This window comes from Nestor notabilis, unplaced genomic scaffold (assembly GCF_000696875.1).
Source record: "Nestor notabilis isolate BGI_N333 unplaced genomic scaffold, ASM69687v1 scaffold316, whole genome shotgun sequence".
Taxonomy (NCBI): Eukaryota; Metazoa; Chordata; class Aves; order Psittaciformes; family Psittacidae; genus Nestor; species Nestor notabilis.
Window position 1 is genome coordinate 39,371 of NW_009932224.1, and position 17,458 is coordinate 56,828.

General features: G+C 47.8%; 1 protein-coding gene across 2 annotated transcripts in view; it reads left to right on the forward strand.

Annotated features, from left to right (window-relative positions):
* CTIF (CBP80/20-dependent translation initiation factor) overlaps positions 1–17,458 on the forward strand; it is a 117,324-nt gene that overhangs the window by 25,547 nt on the left and 74,319 nt on the right. The gene's annotated exons all lie outside the window — the stretch shown is intronic.

Consider the following 17,458-nt stretch of genomic DNA (forward strand, 5'->3'; position numbering starts at 1 on the left):
ATCTCATGTGCTCTGGTAGCCTTACCCTTTTCAGTGCTGAGCAAAGAGATCGCCAGGCTTCTTGCTCGTGCATCATGTGAGGAAGAGCTTTGGCCATTCTGCAAACCATGTGATGATCTGCCTTACTGTTTCTTTTGGGTGAGCTAGCTGGCAGTAAATACTCGAACCAGTGGAGAAGTGCTGCTGACTTTGGCAGGGAGGAGCACTGCCTGCAGCTGCTTTCTGCTCAGTCTCTTCTATGCTTGGTATGTCTGGACTTTAGGTCACAGGGAGAAAACATTAAGTTCAGTTGGTACAGAACCCAGTAATTCTGAAAAATAAGTTTATTTTCCATGGGAAATAATTGGAAATAAGGAATCAGACCATCTTTGGTGCGAGGAGCTGACTTTCTTCTCTAGGGTTTAACGTATTTTCTAATCAACAGCTATTAAATAAGCCGGGTCCTCCTGTCATCTCATCCTGTCCTAACACCAGGTTGAATCCAATGACTCCAGTGGATTCATTCCAGTATATACCTTAATATCTAGCTGAATTGATAGTGTGACATCTCAAGGCTGGAAGTGGGAATGCTGGATTTGGTGTTCTGTTTGTGCCTCTGGGCAGACTCATGCAATGCTGCATTATTTTGGAGACGCACTTACCTAGGCATATAAAGTCACACGTGTGTCGTGGGAATCAGAGGCTGGGTAGTTCTGGGTGAGGATTTATCTTGTGCAGCGTTGACAAGTGAAATACTTGCAGATAACTGGTTTAATCCTGACGTGTCTTTGTTAACCAGATTTGAACTCTATCCTGCAGTGCCAGCAGTGATTTTGCTGGGTTTTATCCCTTCTTTTAAGGGGCTCTATGGGGCACGGTTCATGGATGCATAAGGGAAAATATTCATAGGAGACTATGGAAGAAAAATCCTTCACCTTCCACTGCAGTTATGTTTGTGTCATATCCTGGAAAAGGTGCTTTTCGGTTTGGAGATACAGAAACTCTTGTTCTGTCTGTGTTTAAGAGTTCATGAGTTGCTTACAGCAGCTGTACATGTATGGAGGGGCTGGACCAGTCCTGGATGGGGCTTCAGCAACCTGGTCTAGTGGAAGGTGTCCCTGCTTGTGGCAGGGGGTTGGAACTGGATGAGCTTTAATTTCCCTTCTAACACAAACCATTCCATGATTCTATGATACTCCAGCTCAACTCAGCCAGTCCGAGCATCCCCCAGCATAGCTCAGATGGAAAAATATTTTGAGAGTCTTATTTCAGGCTGCTTTAGAAATTTGGGTTCTTTTGACAGTAAGGTATGATAGGCTTGGAACATGATTCTAGAGCTGATTTCCAGTATATAGTCGGTGTGTGAATATATACAGTGGTATACAGTGACTGTATATATGTACACAGTGAAATACAGTGGCACCACTAATGGGTTAAGCAGAATATTCTGGCTATCTGCACGTTAATACAGATCCATGGGTTTTGCTGCTGGAATCTATCAATAGCATTTCAACAAAAGATTGCAAGGAACGCCTGTGACTGTTTGGCAATTAAAAGATGAAAAAATAACCAAAACCCAAGACAACCTCCCCCCAAACCCTCTTTCTTCATAGCTGTCTGAGGGAAAAAGGCTTGTCGCCAGCCTTTTGTTTTGAAACTGGAGAATTCCTGCATCCCGGAGATGCTGTTGGCCGGCTCTCGGCATGGCATGCTCTGCCATCTCGTGGACATGCAAGGGCAGGTGAACCCGGCTCTGCTCCCGCACTGGGCACAATTCCTTCGGGACAACTGGTGCCTGAAGCTTCCTCCAGCCCCATCTTTTCAAAGCCCCTCTGGGGCGCTTGTTTTCACTGGTAAATAGGCTTTGTTTTGAAAGCTCCGTGGCTGGGAGCTCATGAAGTCATTGCTTTGGCTCAGCTCGTGAGCTGTAACCTCTTCATCTCTCCTTACCCGTAGGAGTCTGTAGTTGGATCTGGGCACTGATTCACCTGAGTGCTGCCAAAAAGTGACTTTGGAAGAAAATAATCTTTTGAAGATAAGTGTTCCCCATTCATAATATCTGGGTTTTGATGGATGCCAGGGAGGATCAGTTGTCTGCTGCATTTCAAAGGCGCAGCTCAGATGCAGAGCCAGCCTTCATCATCCTCCTCGTTTTCACCTCAGCTGGTTTGTGGAGGAGACCATGTAATCATCTTGGCATCATGCAGACATCACTGCGAGGGCTGAGTCAGTGCATTTTGCTTTTACTCCCTTTGGCAGATGCTTGGAAAGGCTTTCAGGCTTGGATATGTTGCAGCCAAATGCCCTGGTCATAGATACAGTCTTCAGACTGGAAGCCTTTGGCAAACTCTACTCTTAAGAGAGAAAACAACCCAAGGGGTCAGGTCCTACAAGATATCCCTCATCCTCCCTGTGAAGCTGGTGTAGCTCACAAAGGGTATAGGAGTCTGCCTGTCATGGGGACATGCTGTGAATGCTGCTAGACACGATCAAGAGAGTTTTGGGACACATCCCAAGTGGTTTGTGGACTGGCTTCTTGCAGGTTTTAGCTCTCAGTTTGCTGGAGTCGTGCCTTCAAGATGGGCCTGCACAGTGTGGCTCTGCTTTCGCTGGGCAGCAGCTCTTTGTTTTGTGTTTTAGGAGGTAGAAATCATGTGGCACTTTCAAAAGGTGAACTGGGCTTTACTGGTGCTATGGGATGAACTTAGGAGACAGCACTGATATTATTTGGTTGGTGTCTTAATTGCCTTGCAGCTCATCTCCTTCTATTGTTTCCTCAATGATTTTTTGACCCTTTTTGTCATATGCTTGGAGTTACAATAAACTGCTTGTTTCTCTTCTGGCTACAGTTGTCATCCAGCTTCCTTGTTGGATGAGAAACAAGGGAACAGCTCCTTAGGCAGAGTCTGTAAGTTGATCATGTTCCTCTTAGCACCACTGTTTTCCTGACTTTATCCAAACAGGCTTAGCAGTGGTGGGATTCCTGACTGTGCTGGGATCCCACCTGAATTTAGGCACCTAATAGGTGTTTCTGCCCACTCTCCTTGGGACTTCTGCTCGTTGACAAGTATTTTCAAGTCAGCCCTTAGCAATTCAGTGCAGAGATCGTGTGGTACCTGTGCATGGGCTGGTCACTTGGGCTTCCTGTCATAGGGGAGACAATGGGCATGTTAGGGCATGATTTGTTGTGTCTCAGTGTAGAGGTCTAGAGAAGGCTGGATAATTTCCATCTGAGGGTACCTGTGTCCTTTCCCTGTCAGTCCTACAAAGAGCTCAGAGGGACCAGCTCACACATGGATTTGTTCAGACAGTAGGTTCCTTAAGAGGAATGAAGCCAATCCAGGTGTCCAGGAGGAGAAGGGGGGGAGAAGGGTGGATCATGGACGAGTGTCCCCTCTCCTGTCACTCTGCATGCGAGGGGAGGAGGTCAGTGTCCAGCACTGGTGTAAGGGCTTCCTTCTAGACTCTACAGATTGCTGACCCTTCCAGGGTGGTGGTGGCAATGGGACAGGTCTCTCAGGGATGGCTCTTCAGTGGGGTGGTGTTATTTACTATCACCTTACAGAGTCTTCATCCTCTCAAGCCTGCTTTTTTTGCGCTATAAGGCTGGGTAATTCTCATTTTATCCAGCTTGTTGACCAGCCCAGATCCCTCCTCTTTCAGAGCCGTGGCTACAACAACACGTCCCTCTCTGAGTAAGCTCTTCCACACTGTTGGAACTGGGTTAGGCTCATCCCTCTGCCTGGCATCCCACCCCACTGGGAGTGACCTGGTGGTGCACCCTATGTGCTGTGTGTTTCTCCTGCCACACACCAGACCTAACCCTGACATCCTTTCTGTGTCCACCAAATGCTTATGTAGAAGCTGGGGTTGCTCCCTAGGTGCTCGAGACTAGGGGGATTTCTTGTCCCTGCCCCAGATCCTGCTGGATTCCATCCAGAGCGTGTAGGCATGTCATTGCTTTCAGAGAAGGTTTCTAGTCTAAGAAGCCAACTTCCCATATCCCAAGGGTCTTTCCAATACAGTAACTGCTAAAACCACAGTGGAAAGTCCCTGTCAACGAGCCAGAGTTTACTTGAGTATAGGTCACAATGTATTGGGAGTCAGTTCTGCACTGCTGAGTATAAAGCTTTTGGTTTGCCATGACTTCCAGTAAGATGTGGTCTTTCTGTGGCCTGGTTTTTGTTGCATTTAACCCAACTGACAACGACCATCTCCTTGGGCTGAAGAGGTGAACTGCCGTGGTCATCTGTAACTCCTTCAGCATCCCTCCCATGTTAGAGTTAAGGCCAACATTGATGAAGGAAGGCAGATGACACCATTGCCATTTCTAAAGCACTGCAGAGGAAAGGTCTGGACCAAGGCTAGCCTATGTCCCATGCAGGTCACCAGCTTGCAGGTTCTTGCAAGGTACATGCCTGGGCTCTGGCAGGGCTCCCACCGTTGTTATGAGCCCTGAACCAGATTATAAACCCCATGGATTTATCAGATATGCAGAAAAGGGGAGATCTTCCAGTGGACTTTTCAGATTATGGTGGTCTTTTATATCGTATGATAGATTTATTTGCTGCATGGGAAATGGCCAACAGCTTTCATGTTTCCATCATTATTACTGTTGTCATTATTATCATTATCGTTATTGTTCAGAGCTGGTTTCTGAGTGTAACAGCTGAGAAGGACTCTCCCTTCTCAAGACTGGTTTTATTTTTTCTGGCTGTCACCCAGTTCAAGCAGGCTTAGCAATCACAGAACAATTGGAAGGGATCTTCAAAGCTCATCTAGTCCAAGCCCCCTGCAATGAGCATGGACATCTTCAACTAGATCAAGTTGCCCAGAACCACATTCAGCTTGGCCTGGAATTGTCCCCAGGGATGGCACATTTGTCACCTCTCTGGGCAACCAGATACTGTACCAGTATTTCACAACGTCTCATCGTAAAAAATTTTTTCTTCGCATCCAGCCTGAATTTCCTCTCTTTTAGCTTAAAACCATCACCCCTCGTCCTTTCACAACAGGTCCTGCTAAAAAGTCTCTTCCCATCTTTCATATAGGCTCTTTTTAAGTATTGAAAAGCAACAATAAGGTGTCCCCTTGAGGAGCCTTCTCTTCTCCAGCTGCCCCAGCCCAGCTCTCTCAGCCTGGCTCCAGAGCAGAGCTGCTCCAGCCCTCGCAGCAGCTCCGGGGCCTCCTCTGGCCTCGCTCCAGCAGCTCCACGTCCCTCTTGTGCTGTTCCCCAGAGCTGGACCAGGGCTGCAGGGGGGGTCTCCCCAGAGCACAGCAGAGGTGCAGGATCCCCTCCCTGCGCTGCTGCTCACGCTCTGGGGCTGCACCCAGCACACGGGGGGTTCTGGACTCAAGCACACACTTGATGGTCGTATCCCACCATTCATCCACTAGAACCCCCAAGTCCTCATCCTCAGGGCTGCTCTCAGCGCCTCCATCCCCCAGCCTGTGTTGATACCGGGGGTTGCCCGACCCAGGGGCTACCTCCTGTGCTCAGCCCCATTGAACCTCATGATGTTCACACAGTCCCACCTCTTGAGCCTGTCGAGGTCCTTCTGGATGGCATCCTGTCCCTCAGGTGTGTCAACTGCACCACTTGGTTGGTAGTTCCCAGGGTCCTCCTTTCTGCCCTGGATTTAACCAGGACCCATGGACTTACGTATGTTCGGGTTCCTCAAATGGTCACGAACCTGATTATGGAACCATAGAATCACAGATCTTCAGTGTTGGCTCATAAGTCATGGGGGTGTCTTCCCAACCTGGTGGGCACAGAGATGCTTGTTTATTGTGGTTCCTGGAGCTGCTACCGGTCATCTGGGCAGGGCTGGGGCCAGGCTGCCCTGCTCTATGGGGAGTTGTGGACCTGTAAGGAGCTCCTGTTGTGATGGGAGGCACTGGGATGAGAGATGTGGGCTTGGGATGTGCAAGGAGGGTCGGTGTGAAGGGCAGGGGTGGCCGCTCTGAAGTGTCCTGGTGTTTGGTGGCCGAGGGGACAGCGCTGGTGGCAGAGGGGAGCCGCGCAGCACTAGAGGGCACTGCGGCCCCGCAGCACGGCCCCGCAGCCCCGCTCTGCGCAGACGGAACCGGAGGCACCTGAGGCTTTTCACAAAGGCTTTTTCCAAGAACAAACGTCGCTCCGCAGCCACCGAGTCTCGCATTGTCCTGCAGCAGGTCATGCTGCTCTCCGTCCGACGGTGTCCACCTCGGGATCAGGGTGCGTGTCCAGCTTGGTGGACCCAAGTTTGCAGAGGGGGAAGGTGTTTCTCTGCACCCGGGGCTGTATTTGATTATCATTGTGCATTGTTGTGAGCTTCAAAGCAGTTGGAGGCTCTGAGCAGTAAGACTGGAGGTGTCTGAACTCTCCTGTTGTTGCCGTGTCCAAGCACCACAGCCCTAAGGGGAGCTGGTGCCTCGGGGTTAGATGTGCCCCACAGCTCAGGTCTCCCTTGCTCGCATTGCAACACCTTCCTGAGTCCTCTTGGAAATCCCACTTTTGCAGATGTAATCCTCAACTCGGCATATTTCCTATGGGATGCTCTGGCAGGGCTCAGTCCGAAGTGACGCTCCTCACACCAGGGAGCAGTGCCAGATGTGCTGAGGGGTCCTCCCTTTCTCCAGAAGGTGCTGCTGCCACATGAAACATAGGATGTTCCTCTGAACACCCACACTTCCATTTGTCCATGTGTCCCTTTCCCTCATCTCTCCTGTTGTCCTCATCCCACTTTGAAGGACATGCCAACCAGGAGAGAGCTGGAGACCATAGTGGTGTCTGATGCTGAACCACTTCTGTTACCTAGACCCCAGTTTGCCAGGCACTGGTTTGTGCTACAATAAAAAGGACAAAGTGGGATTTTAGCTGCTTTGGAGCTTGGGCCACACTGATGGAGGGGTAGACACAAAGTGGCTGAGTGGCAGGACAAGGATGGGCCTACCAATAGGAGGTGATGGGGTTTGTGTTCACTGTCAGGGACCACAAGGAGAGAAGAGGATGGGAGAGCTGAGTAGATAAGTCCATTCCCAAGAGGATGCTGAAGAAATATCCTCTGGTTTGCTTTTATGGAGTTCACAAGCTTAGACCTGAGAACTAGAGTTTTCTGGGGAATTAACTGGTATGAGTGTGGGGACTTGTACTTGGGAGTAAAAACACCTCAGCAGGCATTTGAGGCTCAAAAATCTCACCGCATTTCGCTCTGGCTAAAACACCAGAGAACAACATGGGCTGTTCTCAGCCTTATAGTTGACTTCCTTTTCAAAAAGATTTGCTTTTGTACAGCTATATAATATCTGAAGCAAGCCTAAAATGTTTCTTTTTGGTTCTTTCGCAGTGCTTTCTATAGATAGTAGCACATACCTTCCCCAAACTTTAACTTCTGAATAGTGTTACATCTCTTTCCCCCTTGTTTTCCCAGAGGATTCATTAGAAATTTGAGAGAGCTTTTGCTGCACTCCCTTGACTTTGCTGAATATTCTCCTGAAGCTGGTCGCGGAGTAGTGATTAAGTTAAATTAAAAAAAAAGTTATTAAAAGTAGCAGAGAGAAAAAAGAGAATATCCATATTTCTAAAGATCCTGAATAAAAACTCAATGTCTGTTTGGTCAAGCAGCTATTTCTGCTGGCTTGGCTATTTTCACATCCTAATCCCCTTCCCCGCTCTCTGTGAAAGACCTGAATTTTTAATAAAATCAAGGGAAAGAAGGAATTTTCTCTCTTAAAGAAAAGAAGTAGATATGCCAAAGGACCAGAGAAAAGACACATGCATACGTCTCCATTGGCAGAGAGACCTGCAGAGCCTAGAAACACGTTGCTCTCTAAAAATCCTGCTAATGGGGGATGTCCTTGTCCCTTGTCTGACAAAATATGAGTTTAATGTTTCCTGTTGCATTTAAAATTTCTTCTTAAACAGAAGACATCCCCCTCCCCCCTTTTCTGGTGCTTTTCCTCTCATGTTATGGAAATAGAGACTGATGCAATAAATGAGACCAGAAGTTCTTAAAATGTGAATTTCCTGCCCAGAGGCAGCAGGTAAGTGAATCCCGTCCAGCCTGAGGAGATGTATATATAGCTATGGGTGTAAATACAGGTATTTAGTGGCAGGATAAGTGTTCATTGCAATCCAAGGTGGTTTGGTCAAAGATTGTCATTTAAGTGGGAAATTTATTGCTGCACAAGACGCCTAGATGTCCCTTCCACAGGGAAAATAAAGACTGTTTATAAAGGGAATTAAATGATGTCCTCGCCTGCAGTAGCGCGGCCCAAGTCCTGTAACCGAGAAATCCTTCTTAGTCCCATGTTCATATTGTCCTTCATTTTATGCTTTTGAAAATATCTTTGGGGTTCTTCTGGGGGCTTGGAAGGTACTCCATAAACTTCTCTGCTGGCTCTAAAAATGTCAGGTACTTGACTGTACTCTTGGCCAGTGAAAGAAACTGCCATTCCCAAAATGCCTTTGCTGGATGGTGAGTTTGAAGGATTTCATCAGGGCTAATAGAAATAGTGAGAGGAATGTGGTGTCCATGCCTGTGGCCACACGATGCTGTGCCAGTGTCCATGTGTCCCTGGGCTGTTCTGCTCTCCCCTTCACCTGCTGGTACCACTATGGAGAAACTCCTCATTGTTGGCTTGCTTTCTATTATTTTTTTTAATTCCTGTAATGTATGAGCAGAGAAACCACTGGAGAATGATAAAGCTTCATTTCTTCCTGCTTTTGTGACCCACTTGATTATTTCTTTTCTCATTGTATATTCTTTTGAGACGCCTTGTCCGAATGGAAGGGAAATATGTATGCTTATAGGAGCCATTTGTTTCCCTTTGGCTGGGCAAAATAAGCAGGTATTGCATGAGATACAGATTGCTTCTGCTTGCTGGTCCTGGGGAGGGAGCCATTGAGACTTACTCCATCACGTGGCTGTGAGCAATATCATTTCATAAAGCTGGTGGGCTCCATATGCCTTCATTTGGACATCCTTCCTCTTGGGGCTATGAATAAACACAACATAAAAATATGTGTTCCTCAAGTTCAGGTTGCTGCATGTTTTCTAGATAACAGTGAGAAGGTTTGGGGCTGCTGGTTATACGGATGTGGTTTGAAGCAGCAGCAGGAGAGATGAGACACCCTGTCCTGTTGTTTCATGGTTGCTCTGCAGTGATCATCTGGACCAAGGCCAGTTTTCAATATTCAGGTGTGAAGCACAAGTTCTCATGTGTTGTAATTTAAAAGAAAACCCTAGGCCAGGATAATCTCCAGGTTTCCAGCCTGATGGTACCAGCAGGTCCCACCGCTGCTGGACCTTCTGGGCACACTGCAGTGTGATGGTGGTGGCTGGTCTGCTCCAGCCATTGGGCCTGTGATCGAAAATGGCTTGGTTTTCCAAAAGCATTGGGCTGGAGTGGGTTTTTTTATAGCTTTCTTGTCATTTGGGTTGTTCCCATCCACACCACTATGTCCATGGAGCTCCTGTACGTAGGACCTCTGGTGTAGACAGTGCTGGGAGATACCAAGGATGGAGGAGCTTCAGGGTTGCCTATAGCTGAACAACCACCTCAAACTAAATCCTATGGAGAACCTGGGGGCTAGACAGATCATGGTTGGATTTGCAGATACAACCAGCGTGCTAAGAAAGTCACCTCCTTGCATGCAAACTTCTGATCTGGAAATCCAGTCTTTTGATACCTGCATTGTTGCAGTAGATTTTCTCCTTCTGCTCTGTTTTGCTTTTGGTGCAAACCAACCCCAAGTGCCTTAAGGCTTCAGGAGCTGGTGCAGTCCCTGTTCTCTCTATGGCACCACTGCTCAGCGCCAGCAGTATCCCGGCAAAACAGGTCACCACTCCGATAAGCAGAAAGGTGAGAGGTTGAACTCACACTGAAGTGGTTATTTCAGCCAGAAAGAGCAAAAGGGGCAAAACAATAATATACCCTGCCCGTTAGGGTGCGATTGTGCCATCACAATATCGTCTCGCTCATTTTTTTATCTTTATTTTTCATGGTTGGCTTAACAATTCAAAGGCTGCGCTGCGCTTCGGTTTTTCCAGTCTGCTGCGTCGTGTGACCCCGGTGACTCCGAGTTAAGCCTCATTATATAATGGCGGGGTGTTTTTTTGGAAAACCTCCATTTAATCCTATCGGAGCAGAATTTTTTTTTGGGGGGTTTTTGTTTTGGGGGGGGGTGGCGGTGGGGGTGATGTTGGTTTGTTTTTGTTTTGTTTCGTATCGTCTTGTTTCCCCTCCTCTCCCCACTGCTTACCCCTTCCCCGCCGGGCGCGCTGGAGGCGTCAGGATGGGAGCAGGGTCCTTTCTTCCTTTCTTGGCTTTTTATTTTTTTTTTCAGAGAAAGGAAAAAAAAAAAGGGAAAAAACCCAAGGTTTATTTTCATTTGCTTGGGTTACAGCGCCTTTCCCCGCCGTCGGGGGGAAGGACTACGTGATATGCAGCAGGTATTTTGTGAATGGAGCACAACCCTGTGACTCCCCGTCGCTCGGCCGAAGGGGGAGGCAGGGGAAGGAGAAAGAAAAAAATAAGAACTAAAAAACCACCACCCAGTGACTCCATCTGACTCGTTTTGGCTGGAAAACTTTTTCAGCGCCGTGGTTCTTAAGCCAGGAGGAAGCTTTCTTCTGGCCCAAGAACAATAAAGGGGTCAGCAGCCTGATCCTCCCTCCTACACCCTCTTCCTTCCATTGTGAGGGGTCTGTGCAAATATCCCAGGCTGCTTCTGCTGGGGCCTGAGGGACCTGAGCTGCACATGTGACATTAAAGAGAGGCTCTGCGAATTCAGTAATCCTGAGCTGCAAAAGGAAAAAGAAGGAAGAAAACACAAAGTGAAGTCTCCGAGGTGCTCTATTTCTGGTGTAGCATTGCGCTTGGAGAAGGTACTGATGAGAGGTTCTCATGGTGAGGGGAAATCTGTCCCCTGACCATGCGTAAGGGCTCCTCTGTGATGCCACGGCAGCATCTTCCCCAGTGTCTGCTCGACAAGTGGCCAAATCCCCACAGAGAGCAGATGAACCCTCACGTCTCGCCAGCCTTTGACCTCCATTTCTCTGGTTGTCCAAGATGGGGAATTTCTGCTGCTCTCCTGTGTGCTGGTGGTGTATGGTCTCCAGCGAGGATGGGGTTGAAGGAGGCATGGCTGCTTGCCATGTTGTGCTTGTTCCAGGGATTGACCACCATCTGGCAGCACCAGGTTCTCAAGCTGGCACCTTTAATGATGTGTGTGCTACTCCTCGAATGCCTATCACAGGCCGTGAAGTTCTGAGTCAGCCATCCCTGGAGAAAAAGGCCTTTGGAGAAGTGCTGTGGTGACCTGGCCCACAGCAGTGTGCCCACCAGTCCTGTCCATCACTAAGGCAGCCTGTATCTCTTGGGGATGGTTGTAGACAATCAGAGGGCTGCTGTGGTTTCTATGTTGTTTATTTGCAATCCAGAGCAGTCACAAAGCGTGCAGACCACACTAAGTTCTGCCACCATGAATGATGACACCTTTTTCAGGTGGCATTTGGTATCTGCCAGGCTAGATACCACCTACCTTCCCCCAGGAGGTGAAACCTGTGGCCTTCTGTGAGGAGGCAGTTCAGTGCCGTAAGCCGTATCTCGCGCTGAAGACCTGATTCGTTTGCTAGAGGGAGAGTGGATGATGCTCATCAACTTGTGGGATCCCACCTCTTTTTATTTTCTCCCTTTTTTTTTACACAACCACCAGCTAATAGCAAGCGTGACCTCCTCTCGCTGTGTTCCAGCCCGTTGGACCTTGGCACCAAGCAGTCGCATGAATCATGACGGTGATTCTGCCATAAGGCAGTTCCTGTCGTTATTATCTCCTCGCTGTGTCGATAACACTTCGGTGGCGATGGTCAGGATTTCCTCGCACTACAGAGCTTTCCTGAAGATCAGCTCTGCGAGCGGTGGAGGAAGTAGCCATTACGAGATTGCTCCTGGCTGCTCAGAACTGGGTGGCCAGCTTCAAACGTACGTGCGACCTGACATGATCTGAAGAGCACAGCGGGGGCTCCTCTTTCCCCTCGTCCGCTTTGTCAGTGCAGGCGGGTGGGAGCTCCTCTTCTTCTGCAGATGCAGAAGCAAGACAAAACCTGGCTATGGAGAACTGTCATAGACCAGGACCCCTGGCAATGCAGATGGGAGGGAGTTGTGCCATATCTTGCCTGTAATCCCAAGGACATGGTAGGAGCACTCATGGCCCGGGAGAACTTCAAGGTCTCGCATCCACACGGTGCCACAGTGTTGGGACTTCATGCGCTATGGGGTCCTTTAGTTGAAAGGAAAACTGGTTTTAGCTCAATTTATAGATGCTTATGCAAACAGATTTGCTATTTAAACTCGTTTATAAATGCCCTTGTTTGTAGGTAAAAGCAGGCAAGCTGCAACTTCTTCTTTCAGCCTTGGTATTATGGTCTTCCCTACTGGAGCATCTAGCTCCAGGATTTTGGTGGTGTTTCCAAGCAGCATAGCTATTCAGGTAATAAATTATAATTACACGGGCTCTGTTGACCTTGGTGGAGGGCAGGTGAAGTGTGACTGGCTTTCAAATGCAGCTCCTTTGCTGCTCTTCCCCGTATAGAAGAAGAAAGAGTTGTTCCCCATGGCCAACAAGCCACAAAAATTTATCACAATTAGCTCCAAGGAGTACAAGTGTACATGAGGCTGGGAATTTGCTGCATTAGAGGTGGAGCCCCTTGCCTACTTGACCATCCTGCTGTTCCCGTCTGCAGTGGAAGCAGAGCACCTTGTTTGGCTTCGTACTTGCCACGTCATTTCATGGTGTGATTTGCATACAGAACAGGATTTGGATGTATGCTGCCAGTCCTCAGCTGCTGAGAGCTGCTGGTTCAGGAAGGGCAAGATTGTTGTCCCTGCCCTTCTTCTAGAAGGTCCAAGGTGGCTTTCCTGGCACGAGGTTGGATTAAAAGAGAAGGTGTTCTAGCAGTGCAGAAGTCTTTCTGCATGTGAAAATTGATGATCTACTGGTCATCTACAGTGGTTTTCAGTTTGGGTGAAGTACTCCAGGCATCTTTTACAGGTGCTTTTCCAAAGATATGTGATTATTTAGTGCTATTGCTGTGTGTAGCACAGGTGAATAAGATGTTCATGCCCTGGTGGGAAGGACTTGACTGTTTAGGCCCATACGATTATGCAGCTGATAATGGTTAGAAGTAAATTGGATGGAGATGGGTAAAGGATGGGAGTGGAACTTGCTGGTGTTCCGTTAGGCTCCTGTCAAGTCTGGGGAGTTGCTGCTCCTTGATGAGAGCAATCCTATTGCTGCAGAAATCAACAGCAAATCTTCCTCTCCTGTGTCCATGTTTCCAGCCTTCTGCTAATCTCTTTTGTCTGTATCTTCCAAGCCTTGCCTGTGTTGCCTCTTTGCAGTGGTTCCCTCTCTGTGCCAAGAGGGCTTTCGCTCTGCAGACTTGCACATGTCCCCACAGCCAACAAGGCCATAGCACTGGTAGATGCAATTGAAGTAAAATAAAAAAGCTCATATGAAAGGGCATGGAAGGAAAAAAAAGGTCATGCAGATGACCTCCAGCCCTTTAGAAGGCGTGTGGCCTCTTGGAATATTCCCCATTGGGTGATTTTGTGTTGCCACACGTCTCTTCTTCCCTACGTGTCCACCAAAAGGCCGTTCAGATCTTAACATGTGCAGAGAGCCACATCCAGGGTCGAGGTGCAGGGAGGCTCCTGCCCTGGGAGGTGAGGACTGTGGTATCTAGGGGGTTCTGCTGGGGCTGTTAGGAGTCTTTTTGGGTTAGGAGCCGTGTACAGTAGGAACAGTCATCAGCCTCATCTTACGTGCGCCTCGTCTCACTGGTTAGGATCGCTTCCCCCGTGGAAACCATCAAGAATTTCCGTTATTTCCTTTCCTGAGGCTTTGTTTGGGTGGGGATTTCTGGAAGGTATTTCACAGGCAGGTATAATTAAAGAAAGACATGCTCTGCCTGGAGGCTAGACAAGGTTTCTTTAAAGCCAAGCTTTTAGTGTGGTGGCAAAACAGAAACTGTTTGTTGCCTGGTCTGATGGAGGGGAGGTCGGGGAAAGGGGGGAGCTAATCAGCTGGGAATCATCCCAGTTAAACGCTGCACACCAGGGTTAAGGCCCTTATCCAGCAAATCCTTGAAATATGTGCTTAATTTTAAGTCCCCCTGACTTCAATCTGTTTACTCTTGTGCTTAACTTTAAGCATGTGCCTAAGTGCTCATCTGGCTTAGGTCCAAGGCAAATAGTAGACTTAGGAGCAGATTCACATAAAGTAAATGCTTTACTGGACCAAAGTCGCATGGGACAGCGGATGCTATAGCAGGTCTGGGATGATGGAAGGGGATGGTGCTGCATATCCCAGCTCCATCAGGTTATTCAGCACTGGGTACCATGGACCTGAGGCTGTGCTGGCCTTATGGGGAGCAAACTAACAGTGTAGTGTCTAAATGGGTACCTTAATTTCAGTATCTATATTTCACTGTTCTGAAGGCATGAGCCTCACCTGTAGCTTTGTGTATACCACAAATACGCTCTTGGAAAAAAACATGCAATTTTTTCCTCTTAATTTTGAGAGAGGAACATTTTATTGAAGAAAAATAGCTATGCTTTTATCATCACAAAATGATGATGATACAACATCAGAAGAGGAAGGAGAGCATGACCTGACTTAATAAATCTTCATAGGAATTTGTGTGGCTGCATTAACACTTACAACAAAAAGGATTCCTGTATTAGCACAAGCTTTTATAATGGCTTTATCTTCTTCTTTCCTGTTCCAAGCTAATTCCTGAAAGCCTTCATTTAATCCCCCTTTTGCTCATCCAGCCTGGACTTCTTAGAATTGCAAAGGCATTTTTATTCTTTATTTTCAATCTATGAATGACAGCACTTAAAGCTAATAACTGGAGCCGTGGCAGGCACGAAAATGAAAAGCTACCATCGGAAAATAAGGTCTGTGTTTTCTGAAAACACCACTACCAGGGGTTAAGGGAAATCTGCAGCTGGAACAAATACAGCGCTCATCTAACTTCCTCAATAACTCTGCTGGAGGAGCGGGCAGTTGCCAGACGAAGGAAGCGTGGTTAGCCATGGAGTCTTTGAATGCTGCTCCGTTTCCCCCTCAAACCCATGGAATTTATATTAACCTCCAGCTTTTCTTAGCTGGTGGGAATTTGTCTTAATTTTTTTGCTTAACATGAGGAAGAGCCTCACTCTTGTTGCTTGGGTTTAGCGCAGGAGATGGTTCTGCTCCTCACACGGCATTCTTGCTGGCAAAAGGCCGTGGATGTTAAATGAATAGTTTTTGGCAGTGATAATGAGAGAAAGGCTGAGGCTGCCAAGCACAGAGACACAGGCGTCTGATGACTTGGTTTTGGGAAGGGCAGGCTTGAGCCATCCTGCCTTGCTGGGTTGTATCTGATTCCAGCAGAGATGCGGGCCGGAGGAAGGAGCACACATGCCTTTAGCATCTTGTACATGGGTGTAGCTATATACAGCAGGCAAAAAGAAATACGCCAGAGAGGATGTCTAAAACTGCTTTTGATAAGGTACTTGACCACCTAATTTAAGGCTGTAGGTAGATCCACAGGAGGGCTACCGAGGTGAATGTGGAGCATCTCGTGGAAGACCCCATTTTGACCGGGTGACTTCAGAGCCACCTTAGAATCACAGAATCAACCAGGTTAGAAAAGACCTTAAAGATGGAGTCCAACTGTTCCCCAGCACTGCCAAGGCCACCACTAACCCATGTCACTGAGGCCTCGTCTACCCAGGCTGTGAGCACTTGCAGGAACGGTGACTCCAGCACTGCCCTGGGCAGCCTGTTCCAATGCCTGAGCACCCTCTGGGCAAGGAATTGTTCCTCATCTCCATCTAAACCTGCCCTGGTGCAGCTTGAGGCCGTTTCCTCCCTCTTGTCCTATTGCTTATTGCTTGGGAAAAGAGACCGGGCACCTACTGTCCTAGAAGGTCTTGAAGGCATAGCATCTGTAGGATGGTAATGGCTGCAGTACTGATGGTGACAGCAGGAGTTCTGGACAGAGAAGAGAGCTGGCTCACTGGCCATGGGGGATGTGCTGGTTGCCAAAATTCCTGTCTTTGGTAGCAAGTGGTTTGACAGCCACTTCTGAGTTGCTCATCGTGCAGTTCATCTGTGGTTTTCCTGTCATGCCTCTTTCTGCTCGTTGGTCACACCACTGTCAGTGACTGCTATCTCAGACCCTTCCCAACTTCTGGAACTGAGCCCATCACATGGGCACAATCCTGCCAGCAAGCAGGGCACCAAGGAAAGTAGAAAGCAGCAAAAAAGCCCTATGCTGGAGGGGCAACGTGTAATGAGACATCCCAGTAAGCAAGGTCTTTGGTGCCGATTTTGTGGCATGTGAAAATATCCAGGAGTTGATTTGTTGAGTTTTGATGCTGATTCTTATAGAATCATTTAGGTTAGAAAAGACCTTTAAGATCATCAAGTCCAACCGTTAACCCAGCACTGCCAAGTCCATGTCCCAGAGCACCACATCTATATGTCTTTTAAACACTTCCAGGAATGGTGACTCCACCACTTTGCCTGTTCCAATGCCTGACAACCCTTTCAGTGAAGAATTCTTTCCTAATATGAATTCTAAATCTAATCTTCTTTGTCCCTGCTTGCTTCTGATGAAATACCTGAAGGTGCATTCTCTTGTCCAACATGAAATGAATTGAAGGGGCTTCACCCAGCTCCTGGCAGTCATCACAAAAGCAGCCATAACTCATGCTTTCACTGGCAGGAAAGCTGATACTTGAATGATGCCAGTGCCTTTGGAGTTGTCGTGGTTGAGATTTACAAGACACGGGAGAGCGTATATGGCCATTTTTCTGCCGGTTCTGCAGCAGCTTTAGATAAAACACAAGTTTTTCAGGATTATTTTTTGGTGGAAATGACAGATCCATTTCCAAATGTCACATTTGGAGCCTGCTGTAAGGGAGCTACAAGCGTGCTTTCCTTACTTGTCCTTGTTTTACCGTTCGAAGTATTCCGTGGCTCCCAGAGGTCTGCAGAGCATCAGTGTAATTAATATATGATGTGATATGATTGATACTCTGTGGCAAGTGCACATGTTTTCTGTGCTTGTCCCTGCATTAAAACCCATTACAGCAGGAGGAATCTTAGTCCTCGATGCATAAAAGGAAAATCCTGGGAGGGAGCAGATGGACACCCAAGCATCAGTTTCTTCTACTCAGGCACAAACTGCCAGTAACCTGGCAAGGAGAAAGTCAAGCCCTTGTGTTGCACAGCCCACACTCCTGCAAAGGAATGGGACATGTCAAAGGAAAGAATGAGGCTTTTATAGGATTAAACTGGTGTTTGCACATTGGGGTATTTTTCAAACTGGGGTGACTGCGACATGGGATCCTTACTTGCTCTTTTTGGGCTGAGCTAGACTAAGCAGAGACTTCAGAAAGGAGAGAAAACATCTCTTTGTGGTATAGTCCTGAGGAAAGA